Source organism: Dinoponera quadriceps, unplaced genomic scaffold, assembly GCF_001313825.1.
Source record: "Dinoponera quadriceps isolate SergipeBrazil2010 unplaced genomic scaffold, ASM131382v1 scaffold2600, whole genome shotgun sequence".
NCBI classification, from domain to species: domain Eukaryota; kingdom Metazoa; phylum Arthropoda; class Insecta; order Hymenoptera; family Formicidae; genus Dinoponera; species Dinoponera quadriceps.
This window is the reverse complement of record NW_014556795.1, coordinates 558,462-579,762: the sequence shown is the minus strand read 5'-3', so window position 1 is coordinate 579,762 and position 21,301 is coordinate 558,462. Positions and strand designations below refer to the sequence as shown.

The window sequence follows — 21,301 nt, the reverse complement described above, 5'->3', positions numbered from 1 at the left end:
ATAAATATTTACAAATAATTTTACCACATCGAGAAACCCACTTTGGTTGGACTCAAATGAAATTCTTGTTCGGACACGGGCGAATAAATATTTTGGTTGCGAGAAGCAGAGGTTTGCTTCACCGAACCGAAGGTTTCACTTTCTGAACTTGAACTTTCCGAAACGAAGATAGAAAAAGTTTGGTTTAGAGGGACAAATTTTGCTCCCCACAAACGAAACATTTGTTCGCCCATATGCAAACGGGGAATTTTGTTCGGGTCAACTAAAACTGGGTTTCTCAATGTAGGTCGCATGGAATGAATATCACGACGCACGGAGTGCATGATTCACGCGTGTATTGCGCGGTAAGGTCGTCCGCAAAATTCACTTTTCACCTTGTGCTCCGACTTCGAAAATGCGCGTAAATCACTGATAATGAAAAATAAAGTCATTGCGGAAAGAGAACGGGAGAGAGAGAGAGAGAGAGAGACGAGGGGATAGAATACGCAATTCGCCGAGGAAACACTCGATCGGGGATCCTCTCCAAGAAAATCGAGTAGGGGATAACAGTAGGAGGCGATCACGCGACTATAAAGCTGGTATGCGATTATCGATTATTGGCGCACGCTTATCAGAAGGCGACCAATTCGCTCTCGAGTCTCTATCGAGGCTCTCTTGCCGAGGAGAAGTCCTCTCTCTCTCTCTCTCTCTCTCTCACTCACACTCAAACGATCGTGGCAAACGCCGCTGTCGCGCTTATGTAATATCGTGCGCGCGGTATCGCGCTTGTGATTCAACGAGATCGATGATACCGGCGCGTGGTTCGATATTAATCAAATGTTGCTTCAACTTATCGCCATAATCATCGTCGTCGTCAATTAACGGCGACACCATTAATACGACCGGTCGGACTGAAAAGTCCCGTGTCGCGAACATCTGCGATCGATTAGCTTTCCTAATTAGAGCGCAGTTGATTACATATTCCACGCATAGACAGTAACCCCCAAGTTAGTACGAGAGGAGAAGTGATTTTGCATTTCTACGTATCATTTTATATAATAATACTTCGCATAATAACGGGATCTCCTCGCGCGAAAACAAAATCGATTTCATCGCAATCGAATTTATTTCATATAAACGAATTGATAAGCGAATAAATATAATTAAATTCATTTCGCATCGCACGCATCCACTCACGCAAGCAGACACACACACACACAAGTGAGGTAAATTTCCATAAAACAGTAAACTCTGTAAATGCAAATAACTGCAAATTTCCACGTCGTGTCCACGTGGTTTGAAATTTCAACAGCGCGAGTCGACGATACAAAGTCGCATTTGCAGAGGCGTTCACGATTACGCTAACGAGACGCAAATGAGCAGGTAAGAACGAAGTGTCGCGCGCGCGGCAGTTGAAAAGGAAAGTTACTACGGCATCTACGGGTACGTTACTGCCGCGCGTAACCGTGTGTCACTTGACTCGCGCTAATAATCGATCGGCCGCCGATCGACCTTCGAACATTGAAATATTGCGCACAACGTACCTGCGGCAGTTCAACGCGTCCAAGGTCTCGCGATTAGTGGGTCACAGCGTACGACATGCCGTTTAGTCGAAGACGACTGTGCGCGACACGGTTAGACAGGCCGTGTCCAATTAATCGGCGCGAAATTAACGGACGCGCGTGCGTCGTTGGTGACACGCCTAATTGAGAAAAATAGGCGAGTGGGACTTCGCCGAAGTCGTCACGCGGATAAAGTAGCGGCGGCTCTATTTTCCACCGTCTTCTCTGACGTCTTCTTCTTTCTACCTTTTTGCGTCATACATTTCCCGCACGACGACTGTCCTCCGTTCATTCTTTTGTAGATCGTCAGTAATTGCGAAACGGAGAAACGCAAGTACCAATTAATCGCGACTGGCGTCTGCAAGATAGAGTTCGCGTCATGGCCTAGAGTTCGATATTTTTCCAGGACTCAAACTCCGACGATATATGGTTCTCCAAAGTACGAAAAGTCAAATAACGCGCGGTGACAGGTGAACACGTCTTGTGCAATTCTTTCGCTAGACGTTACGTGCATAGGAAAAATGTTAGAATCAAGTAAACGCAATTGTTGCTTGTTTCTCGGCCTCTTAAATCTCTCAAGTAATTTTTGTATTAATTTAAGTATGTTTTAATAGTTCGTAGTAAATACTTACGTGAATATAATAATATCTTAATTTGTAAATATTACTTTAATGTGTAAATATTACTTGGAAGACACTTTTTTCCGGTATAATCGCAAGAATGTGGAGATATTTTTCATTCGCACGATTCAGAAAGCCGGTGCGACTTTCAGTTTCACTTCTGGAGCGGTAATTGGGGATCAGCCAGGTAGGAATGACTAACGAATTCTTATGGAGATGTAATCCGTCTCTTTCTTTCTCTCTCTCTCTCTCTCTCTCTCTCTCAGCTTCTGTTATCGACGCGATAAAACGATTTATTTCGCGCGGGAACGAGATTAAACTCCCACGTCGTACCTCTCGCGGTGCCGCGATGGCTGCGTTCTAACGAAATCCGACACGACTAGAGCAATATTGCGATGTGTTAGTGCGGTCGAAGTGATTGCCCATTCGACTCCCCACCGAAACGCGAATCTCCTCTGCTTGACTTTCCGAGGCGTCGGTGAAATCGCGCACTATTTTCTTCTTCCAGCAAATTAACATGTCCTCTAAGGACAGAAATTCGCTCGGCAGAATTTGTCTATCCTGGCGAGAAAATTGTTTCCGCTCTAATTACGAATAATTCGCCAATTAGCGTCGCGGAAAAGAGGCTTCATCCTATAACAATTGGGATAAGAAGGTAAGTAGCAAGGTGACGTCAAATGACGCATTATTCACGTATTATTGACGTCAGAGGCGTCGTTAAGACGTTACTCAGACATCACTTGACGTCACTTTGCTAGTTGGGAGTGAGATTTCCAATTGGTATCGCAGTATACACAGGTGAAAATTTGAGGAGATTTTTTCCGCGAGAAATTAACACAGTTACGACACGGGCAACTCGAGCGTTCTCGGATCGCGCGCGGCGAAAAACGTGTGTAAGAACCGGCGAGAGGAAAAGTAATTTATTGTGTCTCCCTGTTTCTCCCCGTGTCTCATAACGAAGGTATTAATGTGAAAAAGCGTGTCCGATTAGCAGGAAATCAACTCGGAAAGAAAAAGAAGGGAACGCGCGACGACGACGGCGGTCGCGTAAATAACCTTGAGACGGTGCACGCTTGCAATCGTCCTGGCGATTATTTCACGCAACGGCATAAGCGTCGTCGACGTAACGACGGCATAATTTACAACGTTACGCGCTGCGACGCGTCCCCCCTCCCGTCGCCGACATCGCCGTCGTTCTTCTCGCGGACCTCCACGGCGCCCTTGAATTTTTCCTTCCGGCCGTGTCATAAATTTCGACAGTAGGAAATAGGCTCGCGCCGGTATTGTTCGGCGCCCATGAGAGGAAATTATGTCATTAACTGCGTGCTACTTCGACAATGCGCGGTGGTAAGTAGCGCGAGCGCATTACCGATAGAGTCAATTATCGTTGTTTTCTCGTTGCGTTCACTTTTCCCCTCCCCGCATCCCGCGATACGGAGGGAGCGAAGCTCGCGAGGTATATTCAGTTCGGTGTAATTGGCCGTAACACGCGTCAATTTTAATTACCCGCTCCTCGAGACGCGCGAGGACACGTAGTAATTACGATAATAGAATGGACGGTTTATCTCCGAGAGGGATTTAGACGGCGGAGAGACGAAGAGCCCCGGTCGAGTCGCACCTTCGGCAGTGTTTCGACCGTCCGAAAAAGGGAATTGCTGGGAAATTTCTTGCGATCTAATTGGGTCTGATTGGTGGGGGATGCGTGAAGATTCGTGACGTTTCAGGCTGATTTCTCGACAATCTGCGTTTCTATGCGGATGGGTGATTCCGCCGATAGACAGGCCCGTCTCGTTACGCGCGCTCGTGTTTCGAAACATGCGGAACTTTTCGAGAAGCAGTGGAATAGTACCGGTCAGCCGCGGTATATAAAGCGCGACAATAAAGAACGCGAACAAACGACGACTGGACGGTGGTGGAATAGTACCGGTAGTACCGCCAGCTCGGCATCTTAATTCGGCGTAACGACATCACTTATTACGAATTTCCCCCTCGTCGACGACGATGATGATGCCGACGACGACGACGACGGCGACGCGGCGTTCTCTCGCGCTCGGCGTTTGTAATTACTCCTCGCCGCCGGTATTACGCAATTTCCCGAGACGCTCGTAAACGATTCGTATAAATCCGACACGGTTTTAACGACACTTTTAAATTAAAATTGATCCTTCACGGCGTGCGCGCGCGCGCGCACCGTTCCCGCCGCGGCGGACGGTTAACGATCGCGATAGCGATTCATTGTCGCGAGGAATCGACAGCCGTGGGGGAATTTTCGGTTTTTCACGGCCGCGCTCTTCGCCGATTCGACGTCCCGGCCGAAAGAGAGAGAGAGAGAGAGAGAGACGCGGCCTCTAAAAATACTGGAGCTGAAAAATTCGCGGCCGGTTAAACGACGGGCCGTTCACAGCCGCCGATTGGCCAATCGTCGAGGTGAGAGAAAAGGAAGAAGTCGATGGAAAAGAAGAAGAGGAAGAGAAGAGGCAGCGGAGGCGCGAGAAGGCGGTCGTTGAGGGCGAGCCACTGCCAAAAGCAGCGCGGTGTGTGGCAATCCGCCGCGTTCTTTCGCGGCTCTGCCAGCTCAGCTTCTCTGCCACCGTTTTAATTTAAGACCATCCCTTCAAATGTCACGAATACGCATTCCGTTCCGCGCCGCCTCGCAGAGAGATTGAAAACACCGCGCGCGCGCAGGCAGGTAGCCGCGCGCGTTTCGCGCCTCACGCGCGCTAACAAAAGCCAGATTTCGCTAATTCGCTCTTGACGACAACGCGATCCCGCGAACGGACAGTCGCGCCCCGCGTATTGCTGGCCTCGCCGACGGGAGGCCACGCGTGTTTCTTTCGGCCTGTCCTTCCAGCGATTACGAAATCCAGCGATCAATCTTACCGGGACGCGACCTCCCGCCGAAGAAGTGCGATTAATAACGGTGAAATAATCTCGTCGCGGTGACAACCTCGTTAACACGCTCGCACATTTATGTATATTCTCTCCCTCTCTCTCTCCGGAGGAAAACGTCCCGGACGCGAAACGCAGTCTCGCAACGCGGCGAATGGAGTCCGGCCGTGATGAGTCTCGCACGGTCGACGTAACGTCCTCATATAGAATGGCCGGACGTTACAACAGAGCCAACGCTCGACCGATCTACGACTGTCAACCATTGGCCAAGAATCCGTCACCCGGAGTTGCGGGTCGAATAATTGGTGCATTGTAACGGCCGAGTAACCGACAAATCGTTCGATCTCAACGCGGTGATTTCCGCGCGATCCGTCCGGAAGGAAGTCACTTTTCGGCTGATCGCTCGCGGTTCCACGAATGTTCGAGCAAGAAGCCGGTGTCGAGTCATCAGCCGACCGTAATCAGATATCGCCCGTCAGTGTGATGGACGATGTCGAAAATCCGCCGATGACTCGGCACAGAGAGCAGCTCGTAAACGTTTCTCCGCACGGCTCCGTACGCTCGCTCGAAGAGCGCCGACGATATTGTCACTCCCGGCATTTCGGTAGGCTTAAGTCTCTCGAAATCCCCGGGAACTTTCGGCGAGAAGAGGCGCGGCCCCGGTGAAATTCCTGCCAATCCCTTTTAATCGTGTTTACGAGCGTGGCTGGTCGCGTGATTCGCGTCCTCCTCCCGCGCGCGAAACTGCAATTTCCAGTTTACGAGCGACACTGGCTGCGGCCGGTCGAGAACTCCTCGAGGATTGCGTTAACCTTGTTGCTGCTATCCGTCGGCGGTTAAAATGTAACTGCGCCGAGAACAACTAGAGCGAATATTTCTCGCTTTTTTTCCCCGGGTATACACTTCACGACCGCCGTTACTTTCGCGAGAGTCGATGCACCGACGGGGATGGTACAATGCGCGTACAACGGGCGAAGCAATTTCGCTTGGACGGGAGCTTATCGCGAAAATTTATGCGTGATACGGAAATGCGAATGACCGTAGCAGTGAATGCGGAACGAAAGCATGGCGGGGAGATTCCTCGGAATAAAACTGAATTAGAGAAGAACTCGCGGCGCGTACGTACGCGTATTTCGTCAATACGTAGGGAAGAAGCAGGGGAGGGGGGGGTAAGATGACAAGTTTCTCGATTTCCCCTCATTTTCCACTCATTTCAAGAACATTGTAATTGTATGAATTTTAAGATGCAATGTGAAAACATCACGTGTGAATGCATCGAAAATATATCCTTCCTTATATCTATTACTATCGTTGATGAATTGAAGATCGAATCACAACAGATTATTTCTCATTATTAACAATTTAAATTCATTATTCAAATGACCACAAGAAGCTTCTAACTGAATTGAGCGTCGACCCGTTATTTGCCACCAACTTCGAAAGATTGGCAAGTCGTCACCTTACCCTCCTTTCCCCGGCACGGCGAGCTAAGAAATTCAAGTACCGTAGAACGTGTAACTGAAACTGTCTCTCTCGGTGAGAGTCGGCGGTTCTAAAAATACGACGATACGCGACTTTCGTATCGATTGTGTTTACGAAAACGTAACGGCGTATCTCCGCGTTTCTACTTTCTCCTTCACCTTCCACCGGATCCGATAAGGCCCCTCCGATTAATTCCCCTGCGCGGATAACAGCGTCGTCGTCGTTTCATCGGCGGCTATCTTTAGAATTTCACCGGCGGGTCGTGGAGTAACGTTCGATCGCGATTAATTCATCGGCAGCCCCGCACGCGACAGCGCGGCTGCGACCGGCGCGTTCTCCCGAAGTCGTAATAATGACGAAACACGCCGACTGCACCGTGTGCCATGTCGACCCACATTTATAAATAGAGAGGTCTCATCTCCGACGAGGCGAAGGTGCGCGTCGTGTGTCACACCAGGAATATCACGGCCGAGTAACCGGCCGCGTCAGTGTGAATGAGAGACTACGAGCGTTCTGTGCGCCGTGTGCGTGCTTGCGCACTTTGTGTGTGTGTGTGTGTGTGTATGTGAAATTTAGCCGACGTGGAGAAACGGAAATAGTCTGTTCGTGTATTCGGCGTGTTCTTCTTTCGCTCTCGCGAAATTGTTCCGTCGACGTGGTCGAATTTGAAACTTCTTTTATTAACTAATTCCGCCTATCCTAACGTGTTTCGTAGCTTTTCTCGTGGCGCGACGACCTAATCCGTGACAACACATGGCTCTCCTAAACTTCGCCTGACTCCCATTAAGACTTCTTCCTCCTTCACCACTTCGCTCTCGCGACTTCCTCTTCGCTGAAAACTCCTTCTAATGCTTCTAGATCTATTTCTTAGCTCCGTATGAACGCAAAATTCTCCCACCCGGTCATTCAACGGCACACTCCAATCGCGTTGTTTACACAATAAAAAGTATTTTGTACTTGTGTTAAAATCGGTCGTTGTTGACGTTTCAGTGTTAAATTTCCAACATACCCGTATGTTAATTTAATATATCGTGTTTATGTTAGCTCGATATTTTGCGTTGAGTCGATATTCAATGTGTGTAAATGTTAAAATAACATTTGCAACTGTTAAAATAGTACATTTTATATTTCGATGTCGATTAACATATTATGAGTACTACATAACGTTGTGTTAATTTTGCGCATAATATTTTGCGTATTACTTTTCAACACATTCACCTCGTGTTCAATTAACACAAAAAATTGCGTGGACCGCTCGTGAGATGTGTGAAATTTCACGCAATTGTTCTTTTTTTACTGTGCAACCAGTCCTCGAGTTTGAAACTGCAGTGTCACCGGAAGGGCCGATCGGACGCGGCTTTGAATACGTCGGCTACATATAGCGTTTGATTCGCTTTTTTCGGTTCTTCCCGTGAATCTCCGTAAAGGGTATTTCGCACGGTGGTCGAACGAAGATTATGTTGATTCGTCGTTAAATTTCCATCGGATTCGTCCTCGCGCGGGGACGACGCAGGGATGATAATTCAATTCGTTGTTTTCCTACGTTGAGCAAATTTCATTTCGCGTGCGTGAGCGCGTCCAATCGTATTCCCGCCACTGTAAAACGGATCGTGCCGAGCAACCGGCCGGCCGCGATCCGCCGTGTAAATTTGGACACGTGCGCGCGAAATCCGCTGCGTGAGGCTGCCGATGTGGGATATCGGATGTAGCGCGAGCGAGCGAGCGAGCGAGCGACTCGTAAATGTTCCTACGGAATGGCGTTACGCTTCTGTTGTCTTTGGCTATGTCGTGTCGATTACGTAAGCGGAGCGAGCGAAGAAAAAAAAGAAGCGGGGCATGTAATCGCGGAGCCTCGTGAGCCTCAAAGGAGAATCTGTCAAACAGATAATAAATTTCCGCGAGAAACAACGGAGCGATTCTCCGTGTTCCGCCGCTTTATGTAATTGCTAGAAAAATATTGCACGGACGAGCATCATTTTTTTTTCTTCCCAGGCGCTTTTAAATTTATCGTCGGGCATTATTTGTTTGTTTTTCTTTGCTCACCGTTGTCAGTTTTTCTCCCTTCCTTTCTCTTGTGATTAATAAAGCTATTCATATCTCATTATCGTTATTATTATTATTGTTGTTGTTGTTGTTGGGTTGTTATTGTATTATTATTATTATTATTACTACTATTATATCCGAGAAGAAAGTAATCAGGACATTAAGTCTGCAGTGGCCTTAGATAGTCATGCCCCAAAATAGGCCAGTCTTCGTTAGATCCAGATATGGCTTAGAAAGGCAAAAGTCTCGAGTGGAATTCCGTCAATAAGCCCTGAATAGACACTGACGTAAACGCCCTCAGCAAGGCCTGTGGCTCCCACAAGGGCCCAGTCTGTTTGGATGGATTTACAAACCCAATTTGTGATAATTTTTCATAATTGTCCTAAGTGGCCCTGAATTGCACGAACGTTACATTTCTGTGCAGAGCATAGAGAGAAGCGGGGGAAAATTATTCACCGCCTTGCCAGCCAGCGTTTGAAGATTTCCACCCGGTTATATTTGCGTCTACTACGCTACACACATGGTAGAGCACGGCTATTGGATGACAGTTTAGTCAGACTTTACGTAAAGATCTCGTTCGCTCGCTGCACCTTTCCGATCGGCCGCGCGGTCCAACACTTTGCCAATTGTTCCCCGCGCGACCTCGCGGCAATCTTGCCGAGGAACCGAGAGAGAGAATCTCCCGATTTCCCGCGTCTCGTAATAAGTCGCCGGGTGCACGCGCCAGTTCTCGGCACGAGGGTGGCGCGGCGCGGCCGGGCGATTTATCGCCTCATCGCCGCGGCGTAAAGGCGATACGCTGAAAAGTCTGAAACGGCGCGCGACGGTGTCGTAACGGCCGTCGGGAGGCCGCGGGGAGCGGGTCCGTGGGAGATCGGGAAGAACGACCTCGCCGTATTATTAGCAGCCATTATTGCAATATATCTCCGTAACGCGCGCCGCTCTATGCACGCTTGTGTTTTCCCGCGTCGTCGCGGCGGGCGGCGTCGTTCCGCCGGTGCTGCAAACGCTCCGAGTTCGCTCTCGATATTTCCTCGAATCTTCACTCGGGAAACGGAACCGACCGCCGAGCGAATCGGAGTGACTCTTCACCCTTACGAATGTTCGCCAACCTGGCCTTTAATACCGCAGGCGACTGTGTCACTTTGTCCGGCTCATTATTTATTACGCTTCATACGAAGAGCGTAGCGTTCCTATCATCGCGAATCGCTCGAATCGTCGCGATAATAGAAACGTTGCACGCGCCTCGGGGGATGATATATTCCCAGTATCCCGGCTGTTACCTTTATTGTTGAACGATTTGCACGAGCGTACGTGTGCGACGGCGTTACATTATTGCTCGGGGATCGCCCGGCCGGTCGTCGACTGTCGCCGTCCTCGGCGGCTATTTCAGATTTTCAGCTGTCGTTATCTCGGCTCGAGTGATCCAACTCCGCGGGTGCCATTAGTTGCCGTCAGATTGCCTTTACTTGTCGTCTCGAGCAGCGAATTACAGCGTCGGCGCTACGTAAGATATTGGCGCTCGCACGCGCTCACAACGCGACGTTATAACGCTGTTTATGGCCTCCTCCCCGAGCCTTGAATATTTTTATGGGCTCTCCTCGTGCGTCGTTAAAATCCCCGGCGGCGATAAGAGACCCCCCCCGTGAATCACGAGGGAATCGCGGCCAAGTAATTGAATTAGAAATCAGGTCTCGCGTGTCACTACTTTTTTCAGATCGCGAACGAGATGCGAATAATGAATGCGTGTGTTGATCGGGCGAGGAAGTGTTGCCGGATTCATTAGGACCGATTCAGGACGAGGAAGAATCAAGCTCCGAAGGAAAAGATGATCTGGAAATCGTGTGTAGTGGTTGACACGTCACACGGAGAGGTCGCGCTCGTTTCGGTCACCGGGACGAGAAAATGTGAAATGGTGACCGCTTCGCCGAGAAGGTGATGAAAAGTGATCTCTCGGTGAAAATGTAATTGAAAGTAACCGGATGGAAGAGCGCTGCTGGTTTCGTCTGTCCGCGTGGCTTCGCCGCTACATTTCTCGCGGAAGCGTCCGACATTTTATCGGAACGCGCGCTCGCTAACCGGAATTAGCGCTCTCGAGGCAAAACAATCGATATTCATGAGACAAACTCGCGGTTGTCATCGCGATTTAGCGGCCGGGTACCGCTTCTGGCCCTGCTGAAATAAATTTCGCGCCCGGGTACGGGGGAAGGGGAGACGCGTTCTCTCTCTCTCTCTTTTTTTTCCTTTTCGTTCCCGATCGACCGCTGCCGCGGTTACATCGAGGGGTCCCCGAGTTCTCTTTTGCATCGCGCGCTGTCAGATGTCCGCCTGTCCGCCGCGACTCCGTTCCGCGTTAACTCAGGCGCGCGCCGCGGACTTAACGTGGAAGTGAAAAATACCATCTGGAAGTCAGCCAGTGAGACTATTTCCAGAGCGAGTGGCATAAATAGCGTTGTTGTGGCGAACGTGCGCTCGTTGCGAGCCTCGCGCAAAGCGAGAAATCGCGAGTCGCTGGGGCGATAATGACTGGGAAAAAGGCAGCGCGCGCGTGCAATCTGCGCCTCCGTCGGAGAGAAAGAGAGAGAGAGAAGCCACGTACTGATAATTACGCATAAATATTAATCTCGCCTCGGCTGTAATTTGCGCGAGAAGAAAGGGCATTTCGCGATTATCTCCCAATTTAACGCAATTCGGAAAGGTTAAATTCGAAGCGCAATTCCCAAATGAAAATTCGAATTAGCGCAGTCACGGCAATTAGGCTGTTTATTTAACAGGCCCGCAAAGTTGGATTGCATAAATTTAAATTTATAATTAATCGCGTTTTTACAACGCGCAAATTCGCCCCGGCACAAATTAATTCGCCGTAGATTGCAATAATAATAAATGTGCAATTTGCCCGGCAATCGGCGCGAGATAATTGTTTCTAACAATTTCGTTCGCGCATTTATCGCGACGCTCCTCTCTCGGCCGAGGCGCGTATCGCGGCGTGCGGTTTAAACGTCGTCGTACTTTTCGTCGTCGATAAGCGCCTCGATGATCGAGCTCGTAAATCCCGCTTTATCAACGGAATGTCAAGTTGGTCAACTGGATTTGCGGTGCGCCGAAGATCAACGGGAACATCCCGCGCGGGTTAAACGTTTTATCAGTAATCGATAGCCCGCAGCCGAAGGCGCTCCCCGCTGCGCCTCGCAACTGCGCGAGCGGATCGACGCGACGTATCCTCTTTATCTTCGAGGAACAACCGGGGGAGGAAACGGGAAAACGCATCACCGAGACACCGTCCCTTCGAGTTTTCGATCTCGCGAATCGACGAGTACCGGCCGCGAGGAAAAAAATCGTGACGATTACGCTGGTACAGCTGAAAGAATAGGCGCTGCGTTGAAGTAAATATTTCCTAAAGAGCGGAGCCAGAAATTCGATTCGAAGTTTCGAATTTCGGAATCTCAAAGACGTTCTAGATGCCCATTGTCCAAAGGAAGGCTTGAGACGTCGTAAAGCCTGTGCCTTCTGCAATAACCATAAAAGTATCTAGTAAGACGTAAGAGCGGCAAACTAATTGACCAATTGGATTTTTACGCTCCGAGGATAACCGATTGCTTAATTAGTTTAACGTTTATCGTATACTCTTACGACTACTGTAAAGCGGGCTTTAGGACGTTTCAATGATATCCGGGTTAACTGATGCTTTCGAAATGCACAGCATTTTGTCGCACTCTCCAAAATTAGTTCTATCAACAGCTCCGAGGCATCCTCGAGCCTTCGGATAATTCGACTTCGAGTCTTCGAACTTCGCGTCGTCAAATGTCGAATTATACCGAAATTTCGTAGCTTCGGACAGTAGTAACTCTACTAAAGAGTATTGAAATCGTTATTTCACTCGGACTAAATCAATATTACTTGAATGGTGCAATTTTCTTCCGCTCATTACGTTCAAGTGATATTTGCCATCCAAGTAAAAATAATTACACCGATACTTCTCAGCAAATCATTACTTGAAGCACTTTTTTTTCTCGGTGTACGCATCATCATCGATCTCGACCGGCGATTTGCGCAACACCGCGTGTAAATGCACGCCGACACGACGGGCGTCGGACGGGCGAACGAGACGAGAAGCGACTTGCCGAAGGCAATACACGTCCAGCCAGTAAGTAAGGTTAATTGCCAGGTTTTTCCGCAAGATATCCGCGCATCGTTATCTCGTAGGAAGCTAGAGCGTGTCGTCACACGAAAACTCGATCGAACATGAGAGTTCCGCGCTTTGTGCATTCATGCACACGTGCGCGCGCGCGGCTATTCCATTATCCGCGACGAGAAAGTTACCTTATTGTTCGCTCACTGGAGATCTGCTGTTCTATTCTTGAGTTTCGTACGTCCTTCAACTGCAAGCACACGGAAAATCGCTCGTTATATTTGCGGCGCTAAACGCGCTTAAACTGTATCGATTATCGATCGCCGCGCGTTGCGCGCGAACGCACGCACTGGAGCCTCGTCCTGTTGGGATGTTGTGATACTATACGATATAATACCGAGTATCGATACTTTCCCTTCTCAGCATCGGGTATTTTTCTATCGGTATTCTCGTCCGATTTCTATTCGCACCCATGTCGGTGCTACTTTGTTTCGATATCCTTTCGACATCTTTTTTTTTTTAAATTACTTTTTACTCAGACGATCTTCAAGATATCGTGTGTCTTTTTGGGCTCGTGATAAGTAGTATAACGCAACTTAGGTTTTAAACTTATCTTTTTTCTCATGATTTCTGTGAATTTTACGGTTATTTATTGATTAGATACCCGTTTCAATATTAGTATTCCCCATGGTATCACAACATCCCTGATTGCCCGAGTGAATTTTTACCGCAACGCTGGGGAAGCAAACGCAGTTGCGCTCGATGAAAATAACAATAATTGCGGGCTTCACGCTTCCGCACGCAACATCATAAAAGTCGTGAATTCGCGAAATCGAATATTCGCGCCCTCGCGTTCGAATTGCGCTGCATCGAGACGCGGTCGCCGGCGCGTTTCCGTTCACGAATGTGGCCGGCCAATTTCGAACCCGTTCGCCAAATTGTCGCGAACAAGGTTAAAGTTCTCGTTGGAGGGGAATGTCATTTGTCATGCAAAATTGTAACGAAGTGTCCGGCGCCGCAAGCTGCTCGGGAACAACGAGAAACACGCGTGGTCGTTCGAGGAGAAACTGCTTGACCGATTGAGTGCGAGAGTAACGCCCGCGATCTTGACGCATAAGTCTCTTAAGTTTACATCATTAAAAAGTTTATAAATATCGTGGCCTCTTGCATTCCTTTCGTCTTTTGTAAATCACTTGCACTTTAGTTTATTTCTTTTATTTGCCGATTTTGTAGTCGGGAAATCAGTTACCTCATTGAACCAAATTGATAATATCAGTAGTCACATGGGTCTTTTTTGTCTTGATTTACAATTCACTTAATTTTTGTTATTAATAATTATTCTAAACTATCTGGCGAGTATAGTACAAATTTTGTGTGAGCCTCGTGGTCGTAATATATTACTGTCAGGGAAAATGTGAAATGGAATATCGGGAAAGAGTCGCTTAATATGATCAGCGAATGGCGTCACGGAGTAGACGCAAATCGCGAAACAAAGGTCCGTAATTACAGTCGACCGTGAACCAAGCAGTCGTCGAGTGTCATTAACGAAGTTCACAGGTCAAAATTCGTGCGGCTGTGCGTGCATGCGTGTATGTATGTAGTCGAAGATCCTTGTGTGCGCCAGTGTGTCGTGTGAGCGAACGGCTGCGAAACAATCAACCTCGTTGAGAAGGCCGATTCACGGAGGAGTATCTGCCATTTTTCCGGATTTTATTCTTCCCGAGCCATTCGTTCCTGCGAAGTGCCTCGCGCACGCCGCTCCATAGTTAATGCGGAAATGCCGATGCGATCAATTTTCCGAATTTTAAGCTGATGGTACGCTTTAAACGCTAATAGCGGCAGCACAGAAAATCGACATATACGCTGCAAGGACAACAAACGAAGTTTAAAGGTGAGTAAGTTTAACCCTTTTAGTGCCGGGAGCCGATATATCAGCTCCTGCTACATCGGCGAGAAGTGCCAGAGCCGATATATCGGCCCGCACCTTGTAGCGCTTTACTATTCGCATTGCGAGAGATCTCTATCAAAATAAATTTAAAATACGTTATAAATAGTCTAATTTCATTACGAGAGAATTAAAATAAATAATTTTTAAATATTGCTTTTCGTTTGGTTTTTATGAGCCTTTTACCAAATCCTAGTAAAATCGGCCGGTTATCTTCGCATAAGCACCTCTTTTTCGCCCGGCACTAAAAGGGTTAAACGTGAGTTTCACGAACGAATATGATATTCAAATGCAAGTAATATTTTCTCCGATTATTGATTTTGAGTAAATTCTTGATTTTCCACGAGATTCGGTTTCCGCTTGATTTCAATAACGCCGGAGACGCGCGAGAGAGATTGCTCGGCGAAGTGTCGGGCATAAAAAATTACAGACGCGTGCTACCGATTTAATACGTGCGAACGGCGGCGCGTATCGCGCCGTTTATGTTGTTACCTTCGTCCGATTTCCGTCACGAGAGCGTCAATAGCTGCGATTCGACGAGACGCGCGTGCTGATACGGACAATAGAATTCTACGTTATCACTTGTTTGCTCGTATCGTCAGGCATTTAGGAAGAAGCGACTAATGCGCGAGCGGTGCGGTTGAAAAACAACTCTTAATGCGCTTTCGTGACGTCCGCCCGGAGGAATGCCGTAATCTCGGCCGTGATCCGTCGAGGAAATTTCGCGAAACACGCCCGTGAGTCACGTCCCCGCCGGCTGACCTGATCCAATTTCCAAATAATCTTCCGCGGAGAAGGAAAAAGGAGAGAACTCGCGCAGTCTGCGCCCGCGACGAAATACAGGCGGGCGGGGAAAAAGCGAACAAGCGAGCCCGCGAGTCTCGGAAATAACGCTCTCCCCGGTGCTCAATAAAAATTCTAAAACGGTAGAACGCGAGCGTGTCAGCGATTAGTGCGATGGGCGCACGGGAAATTCTCGGCGGCGAAATATTTCACGATGTCCCATGGATCCATCGTCGAAATTGATAGAGAGAGCTTCGCTCGTATCGAATTCGTTTTTCTCTGTTTTTTTTTTTTTAATTTTGACGCGCATATCAAGTTGCGAAACTTCGACTTCGCGACTGTTCATTTCGTTTTCTGCGTCGTAAGTCTCGGAGAAAGAATCGGTCATAGGAGCTAAAATCTGGCTCTTGAAATGTGAGAACTTTGAAATAGAGACAGTTAATGTCGTCGTTAAGCGCAGCTAAATTTCTTAGCTGCTTGAATTTACAGACGTTACAGCGACAAATATTAGCTAGATTGCCCAATGACACTAAAATCATATTCGTATTGTCTGAAAAAAATATTGAATATTTGTAACTATCATAGTTTATTATTCAGTTCATAATTAAGATTTGCAACTATCATAGTAAAAGAATGATAAGAAAATCATTTTTCTGGTAAATGTAGTCAGTGATAATCTGGCATTTTACCATCATTTTTGTGGTTATTTCGAGGTCGAAGGTAACTAGAATTTCTCTCGGTGTCGAAAATTCCAGCCACGAGGAGGACCTGACGTCATCGCGGTTCGCCGCGTCGAAAAAGTCCGACGGATGCTTATCGGGCGGGAATCGGCCGGTTCAAAATAAACAGGAAGTCGGGCGCGCTGACGCAATCGCGTCGATCACTTTCATCGCGCGCGCGAAATTCCGGGTTTCATGCGGAGCGGTAACGATCGCTTTCATAATGGCGAGCGTGTTACAACCGGCGTCGTGAGCTAATGCACTTCTTGCGACCAGAAGTTTCAGGCGTGAGCGAGTGAGTGAGTGACACGGCGGCAGGGAAAGTGATCGACTGTCAGTCAATAAAGCCGAATGTCTTTTTTTCGTTGTCGCGGTCGCCGTGTCCCAATCGTCGCCCGTCGACAATCGCCGCTCGAATTGGACAATGGACTTCGACCGGGCTTGGTATTTCAGAATAATTTCAGCGGGAAAATTACTACTTCCGCCCCGCCGGTTTTATCTGCCATTTTTTTTTTCGCGATTAACGAGCAAACGATACGCGTGACCACGTCGGTGGTCTCGATGATAAGCTGTCGCGCAGCAATTATGACAATTGGATATATTGTGACACGACGGAGGAATCTAAACGGTCAGTGAAATACCGGGGTGATAAACCGGCAAATAATAGGTAACAATTGTCTAAGGTATGTTCGTAATCCGATAATTGTCCACGATAATTGCGCTAGTTTCTTTCATAACTGGCATGAGACATTCGAAGGGGGTCACCGAGGAAAAAAAAAATGTATGATATTTGGAATTATGATGGCAAATTAAATTATAGTCAAAGGGATCATAGATATAATAAATATTACTGTAATATGGGCTATAATTATGATACAGGAATAGTGTGACCAACCCATGCAAATTTTGTGCCACGAATTATAATGATTTTACGCAATAATTACGTAGTAAAGTAGCAAATACGAGACAGTAATATGAATTGACCATTTCATTTAATCAACACAATCGTAATAAATGGCAGATAATATTATGCGTAACAACATTTCTAACACGGATTACAATAACAAAATTATCAAGCGACACGAACACCCGCATAATCGGCGCATAATTCAAAGCGACTCGCGAAAATGTAAGCTCCAATCGCGCAGCTTTCACGCATTTGAGTCCTCCAGGGTCAACAGTGCGAGCGGACGCAAAGAGGCCAACTAGGCATTAAGGCTGCTCCTCACGGCAATGAGGGAAAGTACAAGACAGGCCTTCGACGACGCGACCCTTTAAGGAGCCACCCCGGGGGTAGTTCCGACGCGACGATGGCAGGCGGGCCGGAGGTGTGCGACGAGGGAAATATTGATCGTGCCGAAAACACTCGCCCCAGAAACGAGATCTTCTCTGTATCTCCGTCGCGCGAAGAAGAAAGCGCGTCCGATCGCACATATATCTCGCGGGGTGAATTTATATACGAAGCTCGCCGAATAACGACGTCCTAGAATCGAGTCGTCTAGGCGTCCGTGGAGATTTAAATCCGCGGCGACAGCCGTCGAAATCTCTCTTTCTCGCTCTCGTGCGCGGGGGTAATTTAACGGCGAAAGCATTCGCTCGAGGAAAATTGCGACACACAAATTGCACGTAATGGTTATTGCGGGGTGGCGGGAAAAAAATGGGGAACGAAGCTCGAGCCACACGACGACGACGTCGGGAACGAACCCCGCGCGCGACTCACCCGCCGGCTCGAAATAATACACGCAGCTCGAAACGCAATTCGCCCGATCTCGTAGTTTCTGCCGTCTCACGCGTGACACGTCCGACGACGACGCGTATGTGCACGCGCGTCGGTAATTTCACCGCGGCGGGCACGTTATTTTTTTTTTCAATCACACACTCCGGAACCAACACGTGGACCGTCGAAGAGGAGGAACGAGATAAACAGGGATCGAGAGAGAGAGAGAGAGAGAATTACGAAGAATCGTTAAGGGTCCTCGTGTCATATTTAGACGTACGAGCGGAGGTCGCACGAGGGTTGAATTCTCAAGGACGCGGTAGTGACGTAGGCGAGAAGAGGGTGGTGGTCTATTTTAACGGGCGGTCGCGCGGGTGATCGATCGCGCCGTACCAACCCTGGCAGAAGCACCGGCCGGAATATTTCGTAACTTCTGCCAGCGATCTCCTATTCCCACATCCCTACTCGTAATTCCAGGTCGGCCGGCACGCGAGGGTTATTGAACCGCCGATAAAGCAAGGTAAAGTTTCGGTCAGACCGGTAGTCGCGTTAAGTTAGCCCGCGCGCGGACCGAACACGCCCGCGTACACGGATTCGCGACGGATCGATCTCGAAATTAGACTGGCTGCTCGTAGAACGCTTGTTGACACTTCGCCCGGCGTGTTCGCCATTGCTTCGTCGTGATTACTGTAAATTGCCGGGGCCGTTTCGCCGCGCATGATATCAATCAACGTTAACAATCGGCGCAAATAATAATATATAATTGCTTTAATACACCAGTTGACGTTCCATAGGAAGTAACACGATCGCAAGTACCTCAAGTTGATCGCGGAATCTGTAGTAGATGGTAAGGTGCTTCTGAATTCGGGACACCCTGTATATTCGACGTGCCGACTGATATTGCGAAGAGACGCGCTTTTTCGCGTCGTTTCGTGCGCGAAAAATGCGCGCGATACATACACCGCGTGTTGAATGAGAGCTCTCTCTCTCTCTCTCTCTCTCACTCGAGGGAGAGAGAGGGAGAGAGAGAAATTCGACGATTCACGTCGAATTCGCTCGGGGTGATACAACGCGGAAGGAAGGTTACGGTTCTCGTCAGCCCACGGCGGGGGGAATCTAGGGCAGTCCGGATAAATTGTCATCGGAGATAAACGCGGATCTCGTGTCTTTCGGAGCGTTTTCGCGTAGCTGCTTATATTTCCCCTTTCGGTAATTCCGTCGGTCCGTGCGCGCCCGGCGATATACGTAGATAGCCAGCTCTCGCTCCGGGAGCTTTTGTGACGTGGGCGGAAAAGCTCAGATCAATATCAAGCGCGAATTGGAACGTTACGTTGCGAAGATCGACCCGTGACCCAGTATGGACCCGCCCGTAGGTAGGGCGGCGATAGTGGCGCCGTCCGAAAGATTATTTCGCACATACGGGCTGTGGCATGCACGCACGTACCCACGCAGGCTCTCGCGCATACGCGCGCACACGTGTGCACACGGAAGTCGGTCAAACGCGATGTATTTTCCACGCGAGCTTTTCCAGAGGCGTTATTGCGGCGGATGAAACGCGATTATTTCGCGAACGTCCAGAATAAATTCGCATTCTAACGCTCCGTTGCCCGCCCGCCGCTCTTATCAGCTTTATTTCGCCAAGAGGCGAAGCGCCGCGTCAGCGAGGATCGTAGATTTTTGGATATACGGGAAAACCCGGTAGCCCCGGCACGTAAATTTGCGCATTTAACGCTGAGAGCGATCATCGGGGGGTTTTTCGGAAGACGACGAGTGAAAATCGCAGCCGAGCACAGCTTGCCCTCGCTCGCTCGCTCGCTTCGCACGGCCCCGCTCGCTTTATGAAAATGGACGCGACGTAAAATTGATCGCCCGCCAGATTCCAGACCTTCTCCTAACGGGTGGCGGATTCAGCCAGCCTGTGCGGGAGCGACATGCTCGCAGCACACGAAAGGGCCGAGCGCCTCGCGGCACGCTTATTTATTTACGCGCGTAGGAAAGTTCGGGAAGCACGTCACAATGCGGGCGAGCCGAGCGGATTACCATTCGCTCCGAGAAGCTAAAATTAATTCCGCGCCACCCGCAGATCGCAAAGGGGCAGTCACTCCGAATTTTCCTGGGCGAGATTTCAACGGGGAACCAACCGAAAGGAGAAGCAAAATTCCCGATATTGAAGAAAGATTAAAATGAAAATCTTTATTCTTAGTAAAAGGATCCTATTATTAATAAATCTTGTCTTATCAATAAAAGACTCTAATTCCCTTCTAAAAAGAAGTATCGCCGGATATCTCGAAACGTTAAAGCCTCTTTATTGCGCGATACTGATTGGTTCTCTCGACACGTGAGATTGTTTTATTTTTTACGCATTTTTATTAACTGGAAATACACATTCCTTCAGTTTTATACACTCGTACTATATTACGCATAGTGAAATATGTGTTAAATTACACGTTTAAATGTGCAGATTGATTTTATTTTTATTTATGCGAGAAGGCATGTAATCTTTATACGGAAAATCAAATTACACGCATAAATTTCAGATCTATGGCAGCATAAATATGTATTTTACACATAGACGAGTGTACAGTCGGTTGCAGGACGGTTGTAGGACAGCAATGTTCGGAACACATGCATATGTAATTTCGACAGCTGACTATCTGCTGCGCATGTTTGTGAATCATAGGTTCGTTTCGTCGTAATTTTTGTATGTTTCGAAATATGTCAAAAAAAAAAAAAACTGTTGCACCTGTGACCGAGTATATTCGCTACACGCACTTGAATTTGCAGCCATGCACCATTTCGGGAAGAATCCGAGAAGAAGAGAGAAGGAGAACGTCTCACTCAGCGCAACTCAGCGATGCCGCGAGACGAGACGAGACGAAACGGCTCGTTTCTTCGGCGGAGGGGACACACGTTTACAAAAATCGAATATGATAGATACTCGGTGTTGCGCAACACATCGAGAAAGGAGACATCCGCTGACCAGCGGCGGACCTTGAGAGGATAGCATAGGTTTGGCAGTGCCGTGCGATGCATCTCGAAATAGCGAACGCGCGCCACGTCGCCGCGCCGTCGCGTCGTCGGCCTCGCGAAGGTTGCTATTCCATCGTTCGTTCGGTTCGAACTAGTTCTCTCGTAGCGTCCACGGCAGTGCAATTTGCTTATTCATGTGTGCTCGATGAACGCGCGTACGAACGAGCGAGCGAGCGAGCGGAATGACGAGGGCGCGTAGCTTTCCGCAGGTGCCCGCGCTGATAATGCAACGACGACGACGACGATGACCATGACGCCGGTGACGCTTGTGCACGAATTGTAGCGACGCGTATCGTACGTGACAAGCGAAAAAAAGAAAGGGAAGATTCACGATCCCAATTGGAATGCGCATAATTTCGCGGGCAAATATCCACGAGGAGCGCCGGTCGCGCTCTTTTCCTCG

At 48.6% G+C, this 21,301-nt stretch overlaps 1 protein-coding gene across 6 annotated transcripts in view; it reads right to left on the bottom strand.

The window, feature by feature from the left end:
* Nucleotides 1-21,301, bottom strand: part of LOC106748250 (protein Tob1-like) — an 83,799-nt gene that overhangs the window by 49,794 nt on the left and 12,704 nt on the right. For 4 of the 6 annotated variants that reach the window (XM_014626588.1, XM_014626590.1, XM_014626587.1 and 1 more), the window contains one exon: nucleotides 12,896-12,954. The exons of the other annotated variants lie outside the window; for them this stretch is intronic. The gene's annotated coding sequence lies outside the window, so the exon portion shown is untranslated. The remainder of the gene's footprint in view (nucleotides 1-12,895; nucleotides 12,955-21,301) is intronic. 6 annotated transcript variants of the gene reach the window in all.